Source organism: Phyllobates terribilis, unplaced genomic scaffold (assembly GCF_046119375.1).
Source record: "Phyllobates terribilis strain yellow unplaced genomic scaffold, ASM4611937v1 Scaffold_8__6_contigs__length_399053987, whole genome shotgun sequence".
Lineage (NCBI taxonomy): Eukaryota > Metazoa > Chordata > Amphibia > Anura > Dendrobatidae > Phyllobates > Phyllobates terribilis.
In genome coordinates, this window is record NW_027362768.1 from 384,369,478 (window position 1) to 384,388,427 (window position 18,950).

Consider the following 18,950-nt stretch of genomic DNA (forward strand, 5'->3'; position numbering starts at 1 on the left):
ATTAGTCAAAAGTGTTCACTGTCCCTTTATAAAGAATTGTTACTAAGTAACAGGACGGTTTATTAAAGAGGTCGTCCTCTGCAATCAATAATGCCCCCATCCATTTCAATTTGGAAAAAAAGTTTTTTTGTGATTCCCTTTGGTTGTTATAAGGGCCTGTGGGTGGCGCTATCCCTTCTTGCTCAGTCCACATCACGTGACCTCGGCTGATGTCACCTCAACTTCCGGATTTCTTGGATTCACCTAGGCATGACCCAGTCGCACGCACTAAACCCCCCCGCCACGACTGACTGGGTTGTGAACGACGATTCACCGCACGTCACATCCCAAAAGGCCTTCACACAGGAAGTGCAGGAGCGCCCTTAATGCCATTCCCCATAAGGACTCCACTGAATATTCATCCCCACTGGGATCTCTCTCATATGGTTTGGACCATCACAGCCTTACTCAGAGCGACTATGTGAGCGAGGCCCAGGAGCGGACCGAAACGTAAAAGTCGCCTCTAAACAAAAGAACTGTTTTTTGTCGCCACTTGCAGGTTTTTCTAAATATCATTAACACTTTTGCATTGGATCTCCTGAGTGTGCGGTGAAAGTTTCTATCCTCTAGTGATTGTGGGGTCTGCAACTCCCTTCCACCGGCCCCTCGCTCTATAGCTGGGGGCAGGACAATTTCTGTAATCGTGAACATCCCAAAATCCAGAGATCGCTTGCGGCCGATGAAAGCAGAGGAGAGAGGGAAAGCGCGCGCTTGACTTTGGAGCGATACTGGATGGAAGGGGGCATTATAGAATGTAGCGGACCACCTCTTTAAGCTTAAAAAGAATCATTCTCAGAATTATATTGCCCTGTAAACAAGAGATGTGCTGTCAAGAAAGATGACCGTCTATGTGCAGACAATGATGTGTTACTGATAGGGATGGGTGGATCCATGGATGGTCAGGTTCAGCAGATTCTACCAAGCTACAGTTAAAAGTTTGGTTTTGGACCGAACTTGACCCCGAACCCAATAGAAGTCAATAGGGACCCTAACTTCTGTGCTTAAAAAAGGGCTGTAAAATGTTCATAGTAAGGGCTAAGGGGCTGCAAAAGGAAGCCAAATGGGGGTAAGTGCAGGACAATTGCCCCGAAAACAAAGGTTGATAGGAAAATGACTTAAAATAACATAATAAAAAAAAAGAAACAATTATAATCTTGAACCAGGAGGCAGAGGTCCAAGTGAAGCAGGAGGTTGAGGAGGAGGAGGAGGTGGAGGTGGCGGCGGAGGTGGGAAAAGTGGAGGAGGAGTAGGTAGCCAAAACTGTATTGTTTTTGTTGTTTTTTTTAGGGGGTACTCTGAAAACAGGCAGTGTAATACTCTGCGAGCCACTCTCTCTCTGAATACAGGCCGTGTAATACTCTGCAATTTTTTGGGTTGAAAACAAAGCGGAGAGCATCGAATAGATGTGTCAGTTTTGCTGGTGGTGGTGAATGTAGCTGCTGCGGGGAGAGAAAGGCCGTGGTCGATCTGTGTCGGCTACGTGCCCAAATGAAACACCTTCCTTTGCTGCAAGTAGGCGACAGGATGCTCTGTGTAATTTCGTAGGCCCGAGTATCGTTGGATGAATGGTGAGGCCAGAACAAGTAGAAGTGGTTTTAGGTTGGTTGGCTGAGAGTGCCTTCAGTCCCATTGCTTTGTCTTCCACCTAATCCCCTGCTGAAAGCGCAGATTTGGCACCTGCGGCTCATGGGCATCTGTCTTCCACCTCACCCCCTGGCCAGCAGTCTGAGCCCCAAGTCATGCAGCGGGATCTCCTGCTTTTTGATGACTGCTGGCTGTGGTTCCGTGGGCCATCCATCTGGCCCTGGCCAACAATTGGAAGAGATTGAGTGCACTGATGCCCAACCACTTGTTTTGTTGGAGGATGAGTATGTGGGATGGGTATTGTAAACGGTCAGCAGACCGCTGCAGCCCATCTCTGATGATGCTGACGATGAAACACTGTGCCAACTACTGCTGCAGCTTCCTGCAGTGTGCACACCGGCATGGAGGGCAGGGGTGAAGACTGGGGGGAACATCATGTGGGGGATTATTGTTATTATTTATTTTTAGAGCACCATTGATTCTATGGTGCTGTACATGAGGAGGAGTTACATACAAACACAAATAGAAATTGCAATGAACAAACTAATAGTGACGGACAAGTACAAAGGGGAGAGGACCCTACCATTGCGGCCTTACATTCTACAGGATAATGGGGAAGGATAGTAGTTTTGGGGGGTGCAACAGCTCAGCTGTTGGTAAGGTGGCAGTGGGGTCATTGCAGGCTGTAAGCTGTTCTGAAGACATGGGTTTTCAAGTTCTGCTTGAAAGTTCCAAATGAGGGGATAATCGGATATGTTGGGCCTCAGAATTCTACAGGATGGGGAATACTCGGGAGAAGTCTTGCAGGCGATTGGATGAGGAACGTACGATTGTGGAGGAGAGAAGGAGGTCTTGAGAGGACCAGAGATTACGTGGTGGGAGATATCAGCTGATTAGTTCAGAGACAGGGGCGGACCTACCTCTGGTGCAGCCGATGCAGGAGGATCTAAATGATAGTCCCTAAGACCCCCTGACGAAGGACGAGTGTCAGAAACGCGCGTCGGGGCTGTACCACATGGTGCCTCCTGCTTACTTTGACCGGTAATGCTGGTAAATAATATTTGCCTTTCTCTTCTTTGATCTATGACAGATTGTGATTATGTGTTAGCTATTAACGCTTAGGGACTATCATTTAGATCCTCATAGGAGTTGTACACTTCTATGGTAATTATTTAATATTACACATATGCGTACATAATTTGAGGTGTACACCCGTTGAGTGAGTATTTACTCCTGTCTCTTCATGTCCTATATGAGAATTGTATATAGGCTATAATCTGTCATCATTTAAGCATTTGATGAGGCTCTTGCTACATAGGTAATCTTTATGGAACTATGCTCGCTTTATTCCATTATATGTTTCCCTTTGCTGCTGCTGGTCCCATTTGAGGAACAAATGAATTTTTATATTTCTGTGCATTACTAATGATTGTTTACTTGGCATCTTGGTACGGTCATGCTGGTGCATGTAGTGCCACCTAACCCTTCTACTTCATAATAAAGGTTTTTTATGCTGATTCAATCTAGTTTCCGTTTGACTTGTTATTCGGATGTTCTCTTGTTGTATAATATAATTTTCTGAATGGTCTGCCATTCTACATGGGTCCGTATAACCAGCACAACACTATTTATGGACCTGACAAATTGTGGGTCTAAATATTAGGATTAATATGTGCCGGTACATTCAGTGTATTTTCTATAAGTGGCTAATAGTATATTAATTGGGGGGGTGGTACATATCTGTATTCAGGGGCGCAGTGTGGGGGAAACACGTGTATATATACAATATATGTGACCTTGTTATTTTCTAGGCTGGAGGATCATGGTGACCAGACGAGTCGTGGCTGGGAGATGTCGACATGAAGGTCTGACCAGACGGAGAAGAAGCAGCAGAAACCGGCTCTGATCAGATGAGACGTCAGCGGTAAGTGCCTGGATGTAGATATTATTCTGTATCTGCACTGTGTGACTTGGAGTGATAATGTTATCTGTAAAATCTCTTAGGCCGCATTCTCACATTTGTGTGAAATGTCCGTGTGCTGCCAGATTTTTTTATCGGATGGTCCACGGACTCGTACAGTTTTATAGGTCCATTCACACATCCATGAAAATCACGGATCTGAGAATGAGATCTGTGAGGGTCAGAGAACGTCCAGTTGTGATCTTATTTTGAGGATCAGAATAGGACATGCTCAATGCAGGAATGTAGCCTTATTATGTATAGCACAGTCAGGCTCGGACTGGCCCACAGGAGAACAGGAGAATCCTCCAGTAGGCCCTTGTGCAAGAGTGCAGGGTCGGCGTCAGCACCTGGCGCACCTCGGCAAGTGCCGGGCCCATGAGCGGGCGGGGGCGCCACTCGCTGTCGGGCACCCCGCTGCGCTATGGGACCCGTGAGCGGAGGAGAGCTGTGTCAGCGCCCGCTCCCCCTCGCTTGATCAGGGCCGCGGCAGCCGGCGGCACAATACTTACCTCTTCCCGGGCCTCTGCAGCAGCTCCCGTCTCTAATGCATCCTCTGACTGTGATGTCTCCGGTCAGAGGACGTGGTGACCGCTTTCCACCGTGCTCTCTCCTGAGCCGTCACAGCGCAGAGCAGAAAGACGCCGGCGACGCGGGTGAGGGGTCTGGAGCAGCGGCAGCAGGTGAGAAGTGAGGTGAGTATTTGATTTTTTTTTTAATGTATGGAGGCATGGGGCATTATAAGGGAGGGGGGTGTGACATCCTGTATGGGGCATTAAAAGGAGGGGAGAGACATCCTGCATGGGGCATTAAAAGGGGGGAGTGACATACTGCATGGGGCATTATAAGGGAGGGGGGTGTGATATTCAGCATGGGACATTAAAAGGGGGGAGTGACATACTGCATGGGGCATTATAAGGGGGGGTGACATCCTGCATGGGGCATTATAAGGGAGGGGGGGTGACATCCTGCATGGGGCATTATAAGGGAGGGTGTGTATGACATCCTGCATGGGGCATTATATGGGGGGGAATGACATCCTGTATGGGGCATTATAAGAGGGGGGTGACATCCTGCATGGGGCATTATAAGGGAGGGGGGGTGACATCCTGCATGGGGCATTATAAGGGAGGGGGGTGTGACATCCTGCATGGGGCATTAAAAGGGGGGGAGTGACATACTGCATGGGGCATTATAAGGGGGGGGTGACATCCTGCATGGGGCATTATAAGGGAGGGGGGTGTGACATCCTGCATGGGGCATTAAAAGGGGGGGAGTGACATACTGCATAGGGCATTATAAGGGAGGGGGGGTGACATCCTGCATGGGGCATTAAAGGGGGGGAGTGACATCCTGCATAGGGCATTAAAAGGGGGGAGTGACATACTGCATGGGGCATTATAAAGGAGGGGGGGTGACATCCTGCATGGGGCATTAAAGGGGGGGTGACATCCTGCATAGGGCATTAAAAGAGGGGAGTGACATACTGCATGGGGCATTATAAGGGGGGGTGACATCCTGCATGGGGCATTAAAGGGGGGGAGTGACATCCTGCATGGGGCATTAAAAGGGCGGGAGTGACATACTGCATGGGGCATTATAAGGGAGGGGGGTGACATCCTGCATGGGGCATTAAAGGGGGGGAGTGACATCCTGCATGGGGCATTATAAGGGGGGAGTGACATCCTTCATGGGGCATTAAAAGGGGGGGAGTGACATACTGCATGGGGCATTATAAGGGAGGGGGGTGACATCCTGCATGGGGCATTATAAGGGCGTAGTGACATCCTGTATGGGGCATTATATGGGGGGGAGTGACATCCTGCATGGGGCATTATAAGGGAGGGGGGGTGACATCCTGCATGGGGCATTAAAGGGGGGGAGTGACATCCTGCATGGGGCATTATAAGGGGGGAGTGACATACTGCATGGGGCATTATATGGGGGGGGAGAGGTGACATCCTGCATGGGGCATTATAAGGGGTGGGGGTGTGACATCCTGCATGGGGCATTATAAGGGGGTGTGACATCCTGCATGGGGCATTATAAGGAGGGGAGTGTGACATCCTGCATGGGGCATTAAAAGGGGGGGAGTGACATACTGCATGGGGCATTATAAGGGACAGGGGGTGACATCCTGCATGGGGCATTAAAGGGGGGGAGTGACATCCTGCGTGGGGCATTATAAGGGGGGAAGTGACATCCTGCATGGGGCATTATAAGGGGGGAGTGACATACTGCATGGGGCATTATAAGGGACAGGGGGTGACATCCTGCATGGGGCATTAAAGGGGGGAGTGACATCCTGCATGGGGCATTTTAAGGGGGGAAGTGACATCCTGCATGGGGCATTAAAAGGGGGGGGAGTGACATACTGCATGGGGCATTATAAGGGATGGGGGGTGACATCCTGCATGGGGCATTAAAGGGGGGGTGACATCCTGCATGGGCCTTATAAGGGGGGGAAGTGACATCCTGCATGGGGCATTATAAGGGGGGGAGTGACATACTGCATGGGGCATTATAAAGGAGGGTGTGTGTGACATCCTGCATGGGGCATTATATGGGGGGGGAGTGACATCCTGCATGGTGCATTATAAGGGGTGGGGGTGTGACATCATGCATGGGGCATTATAAGGGGGGTGACATAATGCATGGGGCATTGTAAGGGGGGCGACATCCTTTATGGGGCATTATAAGGGGGGTGACATCCTGCATGGGGTATTGTAAGGGTGGGTGACATCCTGCATGGGGCATTATAAGGGGGGAACAGCCTGCATGGGGCATTATAAGGGGGGAACAGCCTGCGTGGGGCATTATGTGGGGGGAACAGCCTGCATGAGGCATTATGTGGTGGGAACAGCCTGCATGGAGAGTTGTATGGGGGTCATTATTCTGTATGGAGCGTTATATGGGGCCAGTATCCTGTATGGAGCATTTTATGGGGGCCAGTATTCTGTATGGAGCGTTATATGGGGCCAGTATCCTGTATGGAGCATTTTATGGGGGCCAGTATCCTGTATGGAGCGTTATATGGGGGCCAGTATTCTGTGTGGAGCGATTCGCCGGTTTCTGAGCTATTGTGGAATTTACAATAGATATCACTCATGTAATGTAAGAAGTGAAATCTTTGGCATTGTACTATATATATATATATATATATATATATATATATATATATATGTATATATATATATTTCTCTGCGGTATCTGTGCATCATGAATCGTGGTATGTGTTAAAGGGGCCACTGAGACTCTTTCGCCTGGGCCCCAGAAAAACCTGGAGCCGGCCCTGCAAGAGTGTCCACCACCCTCTTATATGAGCCGCACTTGGCACAATATACTTGACTCACTATGTACAGACAAAGGCAGAATCTTATTCATTTACCAATCTACCCCGCTCATTGTTATATATATTTGTAATTGAGAATAACGTCATATTTGCATGAAGCTGAAACGTGGGGCCCTGGAGTTGGATAGTGGGGGGCCACTTGGCACCACAGTCAGACACTGCTTGTGTCTCTTGTATTCGGCGGCTCTGTGTCCGCTCTTCAGTCTTCGATCAGGTAGTTTGTTGTGTAGGACATATACTATTTTAGTGCCCTGCCCCCATCACAGAGATCGACCCCCATAACACTTGTAATGTAACTTGGGACAGGAGCTGACATTATGATACCACAATGGGTGGAGATAGACGTGGTCTGCCGTCTGTAAATGGCGCCCCCATAATTCCTGGTTCTACTTCAGGAATATTGAGGGTAGTAATGGTCACTTCCATCATTGTAACTGTGTAAAAAAAAAAAAGTCAAGACAAAAAAACTCACATGACACTTTTATTTTCTTTCTTTTTATTTTTTATTGGAATAGCAATAAGCAACATTGTAATAAAAATATTACTGGCCCTCTAAGAAATTAAACCCTGATCACAATGACTCTCAGGTCAGGCTCCATAGAGACCACAGAACTGGATGTGGTCATTGAGGACCCACTGAGAGCCACTGGAACCAGAGATCCAGAGGAAGGCAAAGAAACCCCCCGGAGAGCTCTGCCTCAGGGGGGAAAAAAATTCCTTCCTGACCCCAGTGGTGGCGATCGGATATTTCCCTGGATCACGTCTGTCCTGCTGCATATTGCTGTATATCTACATGTATTATAAGCTCAGGCAAAGGAAAAGACAAATACACCCTGCTCAAGAGGAGCTTATAATCTAATATACAGGCTGCTCCTGAAGGCATGCAGAATAATGCACACCCTGTCCTAGGAGCTTACAATCTAATATACAGTATACAGACTGCTCCTGAGGGCATGCAGAATAATGTACCCCCTGTCCTAGGAGCTTACAATCTAATATACAGTATACAGACTGCTCCTGAGGGCATGCAGAATAATGCACACCCTGTCCTAGGAGCTTACAATCTAATATATCATACACAGGCTGCTCCTGAGGGCATGCAGAATAATGTACACCCTGTCCTAGGGGCTTACAATCTAATACAGTGTGGGGTGCACGCACGTGTCCTCTTCGGCAAAATGTCCTGTTCGACAAGTGTCTGACAGTCATTTCAATGGCAACCGACTAACGTCCATCCATCTCTTCTATCTTCACACAGGTATAACATCTCTGCTTGCTGTATCTATGTCCTCTGCTGAACTCTCATCTTCAAACCATTTCTATGGTATAACATCTCTGCTTGCTGGATCTATGTCATCTGCTGAACTCTCATCTTGAAACCATTTCTATGGTATAACATCTCTGCTTGCGGTATCTATGTCATCTGCTGAACTCTCATCTTGAAACCATTTCTATGGTATAACATCTCTGCTTGCTGGATCTATGTCATCTGCTGAACTCTCGTCTTGAAACCATTTCTATGGTATAACATCTCTGCTTGCTGGATCTATGTCATCTGCTGAATTCTCACCTTGAAACCATTTCTATAGTATAACATCTCTGCTCGCTGGATCTATGTCATCTGCTAAACTCTCATCTTGAAACCATTTCTATGGTATAACAACTCCGCTTACTGGAACTATGTCATCTGCTGAACTCTCATCTTGAAACCATTTCTATGGTATAACATCTCTGCTTCCCGGATCTATGTCATCTGCTGAACTCTCATCTTGAAACCATTTCTATGGTATAACATCTCTGCTTGTTGTATCTATGTCATCTGCTGAACTCTAATCTTGAAACCATTTCTATGGTATAACATCTCTGTTTGCTGGATCTATGTTATCTGGTGAACTCTCATCTTGAAAGCATTTCTATGGTGTAATATCTCTGCTTGCTGGATCTATGTCATCTGCTGAACTCTCCTCTTGACACCATTTCTATGGTATAACATCTCTGCTTGCTGGATCTATGTCATCTGCTGAACTCTCATCTTGAAACCATTTCTATGGTATAACATCTCTGCTTGCTGGATCTATGTCATCTGCTGAACTCTCATCTTGAAACCATTTCTATGGTATAACATCTCTGCTTGCTGGATCTATGTCATCTGCTGAACTCTCATCTTGAAACCATTTCTATGGTATAACATCTCTGCTTGCTGGATCTATGTCATCTGCTGAACTCTCCTCTTGACACCATTTCTATGGTATAACATCTCTGCTTGCTGGATCTATGTCATCTGCTGAACTCTCATCTTGAAACCATTTCTATGGTATAACATCTCTGCTGTATCTATGTCATCTGCTGAACTCTCATCTTGAAACCATTTCTATGGTATAAGATCTCTGCTTGCTGGATCTATGTCATCTGCTGAACTCTCATCTTGAAACCATTTCTATGGTGTAACATCTCTGCTTGCTGGATCTATGTCATCTGCTGAACTCTCATCTTGAAACCATTTCTATGGTATAACATCTCTGCTTGCTGGATCTATGTCATCTGTTGAACTCTCCTCTTGACACCATTTCTATGGTATAACATCTCTGCTTGCTGGATCTATGTCATCTGCTGAACCCTCATCTTGAAACCATTTCTATGGTATAACATCTCTGCTTGCTGGATCTATGTCATCTGCTGAACCCTCATCTTGAAACCATTTCTATGGTATAACATCTCTGCTTGCTGTTTCTATGTCATCTGCTGAACTCTCCTCTTGACACCATTTCTATGGTATAACATCTCTGCTTGCTGGATCTATGTCATCTGCTGAACTCTCATCTTGAAACCATTTCTATGGTACAAGATCTCTGCTTGCTGGATCTATGTCATCTGCTGAACTCTCATCTTGAAACCATTTCTATGGTGTAACATCTCTGCTTGCTGGATCTATGTCATCTGCTGAACTCTCCTCTTGACACCATTTCTATGGTATAACATCTCTGCTTGCTGGATCTATGTCATCTGCTGAACTCTCATCTTGAAACCATTTCTATAGTATAACATCTCTGCTTGCTGGATCTATGTCATCTGCTGAACTCTCATCTTGAAACCATTTCTATGGTATAACATCTCTGCTTGCTGGATCTATGTCATCTGCTGAACTCTCATCTTCAAACCATTTCTATGGTATAACATATCTGCTTGCTGGATCTATGTCATCTGCTGAGCTCTCATCTTGAAACCATTTCTATGGTATAACATCTCTGCTTGCTGGATCTATGTCATCTGCTGAACTCTCATCTTGAAACCATTGCTATGGTATAACATCTCTGCTTGCTGGATCTATGTGATCTGCTGAACTCTCATCTTGAAACCATTTCTATGGTATAACATCTCTGCTTGTTGGATCTATGTCATCTGCTGAGCTCTCATCTTGAAACCATTTCTATGGTATAACATCTCTGCTTGCTGGATCTATGTCATCTGCTGAACTCTCATCTTGTAACCATTTCTATGGTATAACATCTCTGCTTGCAGGATCTATGTCGTCTGCTGAACTCTCATCTTGAAACCATTGCTATGGTATAACATCTCTGCTTGCTGGATCTATGTGATCTGCTGAACTCTCATCTTGAAACCATTTCTATGGTATAACATCTCTGCTTGCTGGATCTATGTCATCTGCTGAGCTCTCATCTTGAAACCATTTCTATGGTATAACATCTCTGCTTGCTGGATCTATGTCATCAGCTGAACTCTCATCTTGAAACCATTTCTATGGTATAACATCTCTGCTTGCTGGATCTATGTCATCAGCTGAACTCTCATCTTGAAACCATTTCTATGGTAAAACATCTCTGCTTGCTGGATCTATGTCATCTGCTAAATTCTCATCTTCAAACAATTTCTATGGTATAACATCTCTGCTTCCTGGATCTATGTCATCTGCTGAACTCTCATCTTGAAATCATTTCTATGGTATAACATATCTGCTTGCTGTATCTATGTCATCTGCTGAGCTCTTATCTTGAAACCATTTCTATGGTATAACATCTCTGCTTGCTGGATCTATGTCATCTGCTAAACTCTCATCTTGAAACCATTGCTATGGTATAACATCTCTGCTTGCTGGATCTATGTCATCTGCTGAACTCTCATCTTGAAACCATTGCTATGGTACAACATCTCTGCTTGTTGTATCTATATCATCTGCTGAACTCTCATCTTGAAACCATTTCTATGGTATAACATCTCTGCTTGCTGGATCCATGTCATCTGCTGAACTCTCATCTTGAAACCATTTCTATGGTATAACATCTCTGCTTGCTGGCTCTATTTCATCTGCTGAACTCTCATCTTCAAACAATTTCTATGGTATAAAATCTCTGCTTCCTTGATCTATGTCATCTGCTGAACTCTCATCTTGTAACCATTTCTATGGTATAACATCTCTGCTTGCAGGATCTATGTCGTCTGCTGAACTCTCATCTTGAAACCATTTCTATGGTATAACATCTCTGCTTGCTGGATCTATGTCATCTGCTGAACTCTCATCTTGTAACCATTTCTATGGTATAACATCTCTGCTTGCAGGATCTATGTCGTCTGCTGAACTCTCATCTTGAAACCATTGCTATGGTATAACATCTCTGCTTGCTGGATCTATGTCATCTGCTGAAATCTCATCTTGAAAACATTTCTATGGTATAACATCTCTGCTTGCTGGATCTATGTCATCTGCTGAGCTCTCATCTTGAAAACATTTCTATTGTGTAACATCTCTGCTTGCTGGATTTATGTCATCTGCTGAACTCTCATCTTGAAACCATTTCTATGGTATAACATCTCTGCTTGCTGGATCTATGTCATCAGCTGAACTCTCATCTTGAAACCATTTCTATGGTAAAACATCTCTGCTTGCTGGATCTATGTCATCTGCTGAATTCTCATCTTCAAACAATTTCTATGGTATAACATCTCTGCTTCCTCGATCTATGTCATCTGCTGAACTCTCATCTTGAAATTATTTCTATGGTATAACATATCTGCTTGCTGTATCTATGTCATCTGCTGAGCTCTTATCTTGAAACCATTTCTATGGTATAACATCTCTGCTTCCTGGATCTATGTCATCTGCTAAACTCTCATCTTGAAACCATTTCTATGGTATAACATCTCTGCTTGCTGGATCTATGTCATCTGCTGAACTCTCATCTTGAAACTATTGCTATGGTACAACATCTCTGCTTGTTGTATCTATGTCATCTGCTGAACTCTCATCTTGAAACCATTTCTATGGTATAACATATCTGCTTGCTGGATCCATGTCATCTGCTGAGCTCTCATCTTGAAACCATTTCTATGGTATAACATCTCTGATTGCTGGATCTATGTCATCTGCTGAACTCTCCTCTTGACACCATTTCTATGGTATAACATCTCTGCTTGCTGGATCTATGTCATCTGCTGAACTCTCATCTTGAAACCATTTCTATGGTATAAGATCTCTGCTTGCTAATTCTATGTCATCTGCTGAACTCTCATCTTGAAACCATTTCTATAGTGTAATATCTCTGCTTGCTGGATCTATGTCATCTGCTGAACTCTCCTCTTGACACCATTTCTATGGTATAACATCTCTGCTTGCTGGATCTATGTCATCTGCTGAACTCTCATCTTGAAAACTTTTCTATGGTATAACATCACTGCTTGCTGGATCTATGTCATCTGCTGAACTCTCATCTTGAAACCATTTCTATGGTATAACATCTCTGCTTCCTGGATCTATGTCATCTGCTGAACTCTCATCTTGAAACCATTTCTATGGTATAACATATCTGCTTGCTGGATCTATGTCATCTGCTGAGCTCTCATCTTGAAACCATTTCTATGGTATAACATCTCTGTTTGCTGGATCTATGTCATCTGCTGAACTCTCATCTTGAAACCATTGCTATGGTATAACGTCTCTGCTTGCTGGATCTATGTGATCTGCTGAACTCTCATCTTGAAACCACTTCTATGGTATAACATCTCTGCTTGCTGGATCTATGTCATCTGCTGAATTCTCATCTTCAAACAATTTCAATGGTATAACATCTCTACTTCCTGGATCTATGTCATCTGCTGAACTCTCATCTTGAAATCATTTCTATGGTATAACATATCTGCTTGCTGTATCTATGTCATCTGCTGAGCTCTTATCTTGAAACCATTTCTATGGTATAACATCTCTGCTTCCTGGATCTATGTCATCTGCTAAACTCTCATCTTGAAACCATTTCTATGGTATAACATCTCTGCTTGCTGGATCTATGTCATCTGCTGAACTCTCATCTTGAAACTATTGCTATGGTACAACATCTTTGCTTGTTGTATCTATGTCATCTGCTGAACTCTCATCTTGAAACCATTTCTATGGTATAACATATCTGCTTGCTGGATCCATGTCATCTGCTGAGCTCTCATCTTGAAACCATTTCTATGGTATAACATCTCTGCTTGCTGGATCTATGTCATCTGCTGAACTCTCCTCTTGACACCATTTCTATGGTATAACATCTCTGCTTTTTGTATCTATGTCATCTGCTGAACTCTCATCTTGAAACCATTTCTATGGTATAAGATCTCTGCTTGCTAATTCTATGTCATCTGCTGAACTCCCATCTTGAAACCATTTCTATGGTGTAATATCTCTGCTTGCTGGATCTATGTCATCTGCTGAACTCTCCTCTTGACACCATTTCTATGGTATAACATCTCTGCTTGCTGGATCTATGTCATCTGCTGAACTCTCAACTTGAAAACTTTTCTATGGTATAACATCTCTGCTTGCTGGATCTATGTCATCTGCTGAACTCTCATCTTGAAACCATTTCTATGGTATAACATCTCTGCTTCCTGGATCTATGTCATCTGCTGAACTCTCATCTTGAAACCATTTCTATGGTATAACATATCTGCTTGCTGGATCTATGTCATCTGCTGAACTCTCCTCTTGAAACCATTTCTATGGTATAACATATCTGCTTGCTGGATCTATGTCATCTGCTGAACTCTCATCGTGAAACCATTTCTATGGTATAACATCTCTGCTTGCTGGATCTATGTCATCTGCTGAACTCTCATCTTGAAACCATTGCTATGGTATAACGTCTCTGTTTGCTGGATCTATGTGATCTGCTGAACTCTCATCTTGAAACCACTTCTATGGTATAACATCTCTGCTTGCTGGATCTATGTCATCTGCTGAGCTCTCATCTTGAAACCATTTCTATGGTATAACATCTCTGCTTGCTGGATCTATGTCATCTGCTGAACTCTCATCTTGTAACCATTTCTATGGTATAACATCTCTGCTTGCAGGATCTATGTTGTCTGCTGAACTCTCATCTTGAAACCATTTCTATGGTATAACATCTCTGCTTGCTGGATCTATGTCATATGCTGAACTCTCCTCTTGACACCATTTCTATGGTGTAACATCTCTGCTTCCTGGATCTATGTCATCTGCTGAACTCTCCTCTTCACACAATTTCTATGGTATAACATCTCTGCTTGCTGGATCTATGTCACCTGCTGAACTCTCATCTTGAAACCATTTCTATGGTATAACATCTCTGCTTGCTGGATCTTTGTCATCAGCTGACCTCTGATCTTGAAACCATTTCTATGGTAAAACAACTCTGCTTGCTGGATCTATGTCATCTGCTGAACTCTCATATTGAAACCATTGCTATGGTATAACATCTCTGCTTGCTGGATCTATGTCATCTGCTGAACTCTCATCTTGAAACCATTGCTATGGTATAACATCTCTGCTTGTTGGATCTATGTCATCTGCTGAACTCTCATCTTGAAACCATTGCTATGGTATAACATCTCTGCTTGCTAGAACTATGTCATCTGCAGAACTCTCATCTTGAAACCGTTTCTATGGTATAACATCTCTGCTTGCTGGATCTATGTCATCTGCTGAACTTTCATATTGAAACCATTTCTATGGTATAACATCTCTGCTTGCTGGATCTATGTCATCTGCTGAACTCTCATCTTGAAACCATTTCTATGGTATAACATCTCTGATTGCTGGATCTATGTCATCTGCTGAACTCTCATCTTGAAACCATTTCTATGGTATAACATATCTGCTTGCTGGATCCATGTCATCTGCTGAGCTCTCATCTTGAAACCATTTCTATAGTGTAATATCTCTGCTTGCTGGATCTATGTCATCTGCTGAACTCTCCTCTTGACACCATTTCTATGGTATAACATCTCTGCTTGCTGGATCTATGTCATCTGCTGAACTCTCATCTTGAAAACTTTTCTATGGTATAACATCACTGCTTGCTGGATCTATGTCATCTGCTGAACTCTCATCTTGAAACCATTTCTATGGTATAACATCTCTGCTTCCTGGATCTATGTCATCTGCTGAACTCTCATCTTGAAACCATTTCTATGGTATAACATATCTGCTTGCTGGATCTATGTCATCTGCTGAGCTCTCATCTTGAAACCATTTCTATGGTATAACATCTCTGCTTGCTGGATCTATGTCATCTGCTGAACTCTCATCTTGAAACCATTGCTATGGTATAACGTCTCTGCTTGCTGGATCTATGTGATCTGCTGAACTCTCATCTTGAAACCACTTCTATGGTATAACATCTCTGCTTGCTGGATCTATGTCATCTGCTGAATTCTCATCTTCAAACAATTTCAATGGTATAACATCTCTACTTCCTGGATCTATGTCATCTGCTGAACTCTCATCTTGAAATCATTTCTATGGTATAACATATCTGCTTGCTGTATCTATGTCATCTGCTGAGCTCTTATCTTGAAACCATTTCTATGGTATAACATCTCTGCTTCCTGGATCTATGTCATCTGCTAAACTCTCATCTTGAAACCATTTCTATGGTATAACATCTCTGCTTGCTGGATCTATGTCATCTGCTGAACTCTCATCTTGAAACTATTGCTATGGTACAACATCTTTGCTTGTCGTATCTATGTCATCTGCTGAACTCTCATCTTGAAACCATTTCTATGGTATAACATATCTGCTTGCTGGATCCATGTCATCTGCTGAGCTCTCATCTTGAAACCATTTCTATGGTATAACATCTCTGCTTGCTGGATCTATGTCATCTGCTGAACTCTCCTCTTGACACCATTTCTATGGTATAACATCTCTGCTTGTTGTATCTATGTCATCTGCTGAACTCCCATCTTGAAACCATTTCTATGGTGTAATATCTCTGCTTGCTGGATCTATGTCATCTGCTGAACTCTCCTCTTGACACCATTTCTATGGTATAACATCTCTGCTTGCTGGATCTATGTCATCTGCTGAACTCTCATCTTGAAAACTTTTCTATGGTATAACATCTCTGCTTGCTGGATCTATGTCATCTGCTGAACTCTCATCTTGAAACCATTTCTATGGTATAACATCTCTGCTTCCTGGATCTATGTCATCTGCTGAACTCTCATCTTGAAACCATTTCTATGGTATAACATATCTGCTTGCTGGATCTATGTCATCTGCTGAACTCTCCTCTTGAAACCATTTCTATGGTATAACATATCTGCTTGCTGGATCTATGTCATCTGCTGAACTCTCATCGTGAAACCATTTCTATGGTATAACATCTCTGCTTGCTGGATCTATGTCATCTGCTGAACTCTCATCTTGAAACCATTGCTATGGTATAACGTCTCTGCTTGCTGGATCTATGTCATCTGCTGAGCTCTCATCTTGAAACCATTTCTATGGTATAACATCTCTGCTTGCTGGATCTATGTCATCTGCTGAACTCTCATCTTGTAACCATTTCTATGGTATAACATCTCTGCTTGCAGGATCTATGTTGTCTGCTGAACTCTCATCTTGAAACCATTTCTATGGTATAACATCTCTGCTTGCTGGATCTTTGTCATATGCTGAACTCTCCTCTTGACACCATTTCTATGGTGTAACATCTCTGCTTCCTGGATCTATGTCATCTGCTGAACTCTCCTCTTCACACAATTTCTATGGTATAACATCTCTGCTTGCTGGATCTATGTCACCTGCTGAACTCTCATCTTGAAACCATTTCTATGGTATAACATCTCTGCTTGCTGGATCTTTGTCATCAGCTGACCTCTGATCTTGAAACCATTTCTATGGTAAAACAACTCTGCTTGCTGGATCTATGTCATCTGCTGAACTCTCATATTGAAACCATTGCTATGGTATAACATGTCTGCTTGCTGGATCTATGTCATCTGCTGAACTCTCATCTTGAAACCATTGCTATGGTATAACATCTCTGCTTGTTGGATCTATGTCATCTGCTGAACTCTCATATTGAAACCATTGCTATGGTATAACATCTCTGCTTGCTAGAACTATGTCATCTGCAGAACTCTCATCTTGAAACCGTTTCTATGGTATAACATCTCTGCTTGCTGGATCTATGTCATCTGCTGAACTTTCATATTGAAACCATTTCTATGGTATAACATCTCTGCTTGCTGGATCTATGTCATCTGCTGAACTCTCATCTTGAAACCATTTCTATGGTATAACATCTCTGCTTGCTGGATCCATGTCATCTGCTGAACTCTCATCTTGAAACCATTTCTATGGTATAACATTTCTACTTGCTGGATCTATGTCATCTGCTGAAGTCTCATCTTCAAACAATTTCTATGGTATAACATCTCTGCTTCCTGGATCTATGTCATCTGCTGTACTCTCATCTTGAAACCATTTCTATGGTATAACATCTCTGCTTGCTGGATCCATGTCATCTGCTGAACTCTCATCTTGAAACCATTTCTATGGTATAACATCTCTACTTGCTGGATCTATGTCATCTGCTGAACTCTCATCTTCAAACAATTTCTATGGTATAACATCTCTGCTTCCTGGATCTATGTCATCTGCTGAACTCTCATCTTGAAACCATTTCTATGGTATAACATCTCTGCTTGCTGGATCCATGTCATCTGCTGAACTCTCATCTTGAAACCATTTCTATGGTATAACATCTCTACTTGCTGGATCTATGTCATCTGCTGAACTCTCATCTTCAAACAATTTCTATGGTATAACATCTCTGCTTCCTGGATCTATGTCATCTGCTGAACTCTCATCTTGAAACCATTTCTATGGTATAAAATCTCTGCTTGCTGGATCCATGTCATCTGCTGAACTCTCATCTTGAAACCATTTCTATGGTATAACATCTCTGCTTGTTGCATCTATGTCATCTGCTGAACCCTCATCTTGAAACCATTTCTATTGTATAACATCTCTGCTTGCTGGACCTATGTGATCTGGTGAACTCTCATCTTGAAACCATTTCTATGGTGTAATATCTCAGCTTGCTGGATCTATGTCATCTGCTGAACTCTCCTCTTGACACCATTTCTATGGTATAACATCTCTACTTGCTGGATCTATGTCATATGCTGAACTCTCATCTTGAAACTATTTCTATGGTATAACATCTCTGCATGCTGGATCTATGTCATCTGCTGAACTCTCATCTTGAAACCATTTCTATGGTATAACATCTCTGCTTCCTGGATCTATGTCATCTGCTGTACTCTCATCTTGAAACCATTTCTATGGTATAACATATCTGCTTGCTGGATCTATGTCATCTGCTGAGCTCTCATCTTGAAACCATTTCTATGGTATAACATCTCTGCTTGCTGGATCTATGTCATCTGCTGAACTCTCCTCTTGACACCATTTCTATGGTATAACATCTCTGCTTGTTGTATCTATGTCATCTGCTGAACTCTCATCTTGAAACCATTTCTATGGTATAACATCTCTGCTTGCTGGATCTATGTCATCTGCTGAACTCTCATCTTGAAACCATTTCTATGGTGTAATATCTCTGCTTGCTGGATCTATGTCATCTGCTGAACTCTCCTCTTGACACCATTTCTATGGTATAACCTCTCTGCTTGCTGGATCTATGTCATCTGCTGAACTCTCATCTTGAAACCATTTCTATGGTA

General features: G+C 43.3%; 1 protein-coding gene across 1 annotated transcript in view; it reads left to right on the top strand.

Annotated features, from left to right (window-relative positions):
- Positions 1-3,523: 3,523 nt before the first annotated feature.
- The window catches only part of PDE6H (phosphodiesterase 6H), a 347,300-nt gene continuing 331,873 nt past the window's right edge, over positions 3,524-18,950 (top strand). The window contains exon 1 of the mRNA XM_073645092.1: positions 3,524-3,547. The gene's annotated coding sequence lies outside the window, so the exon portion shown is untranslated. The remainder of the gene's footprint in view (positions 3,548-18,950) is intronic.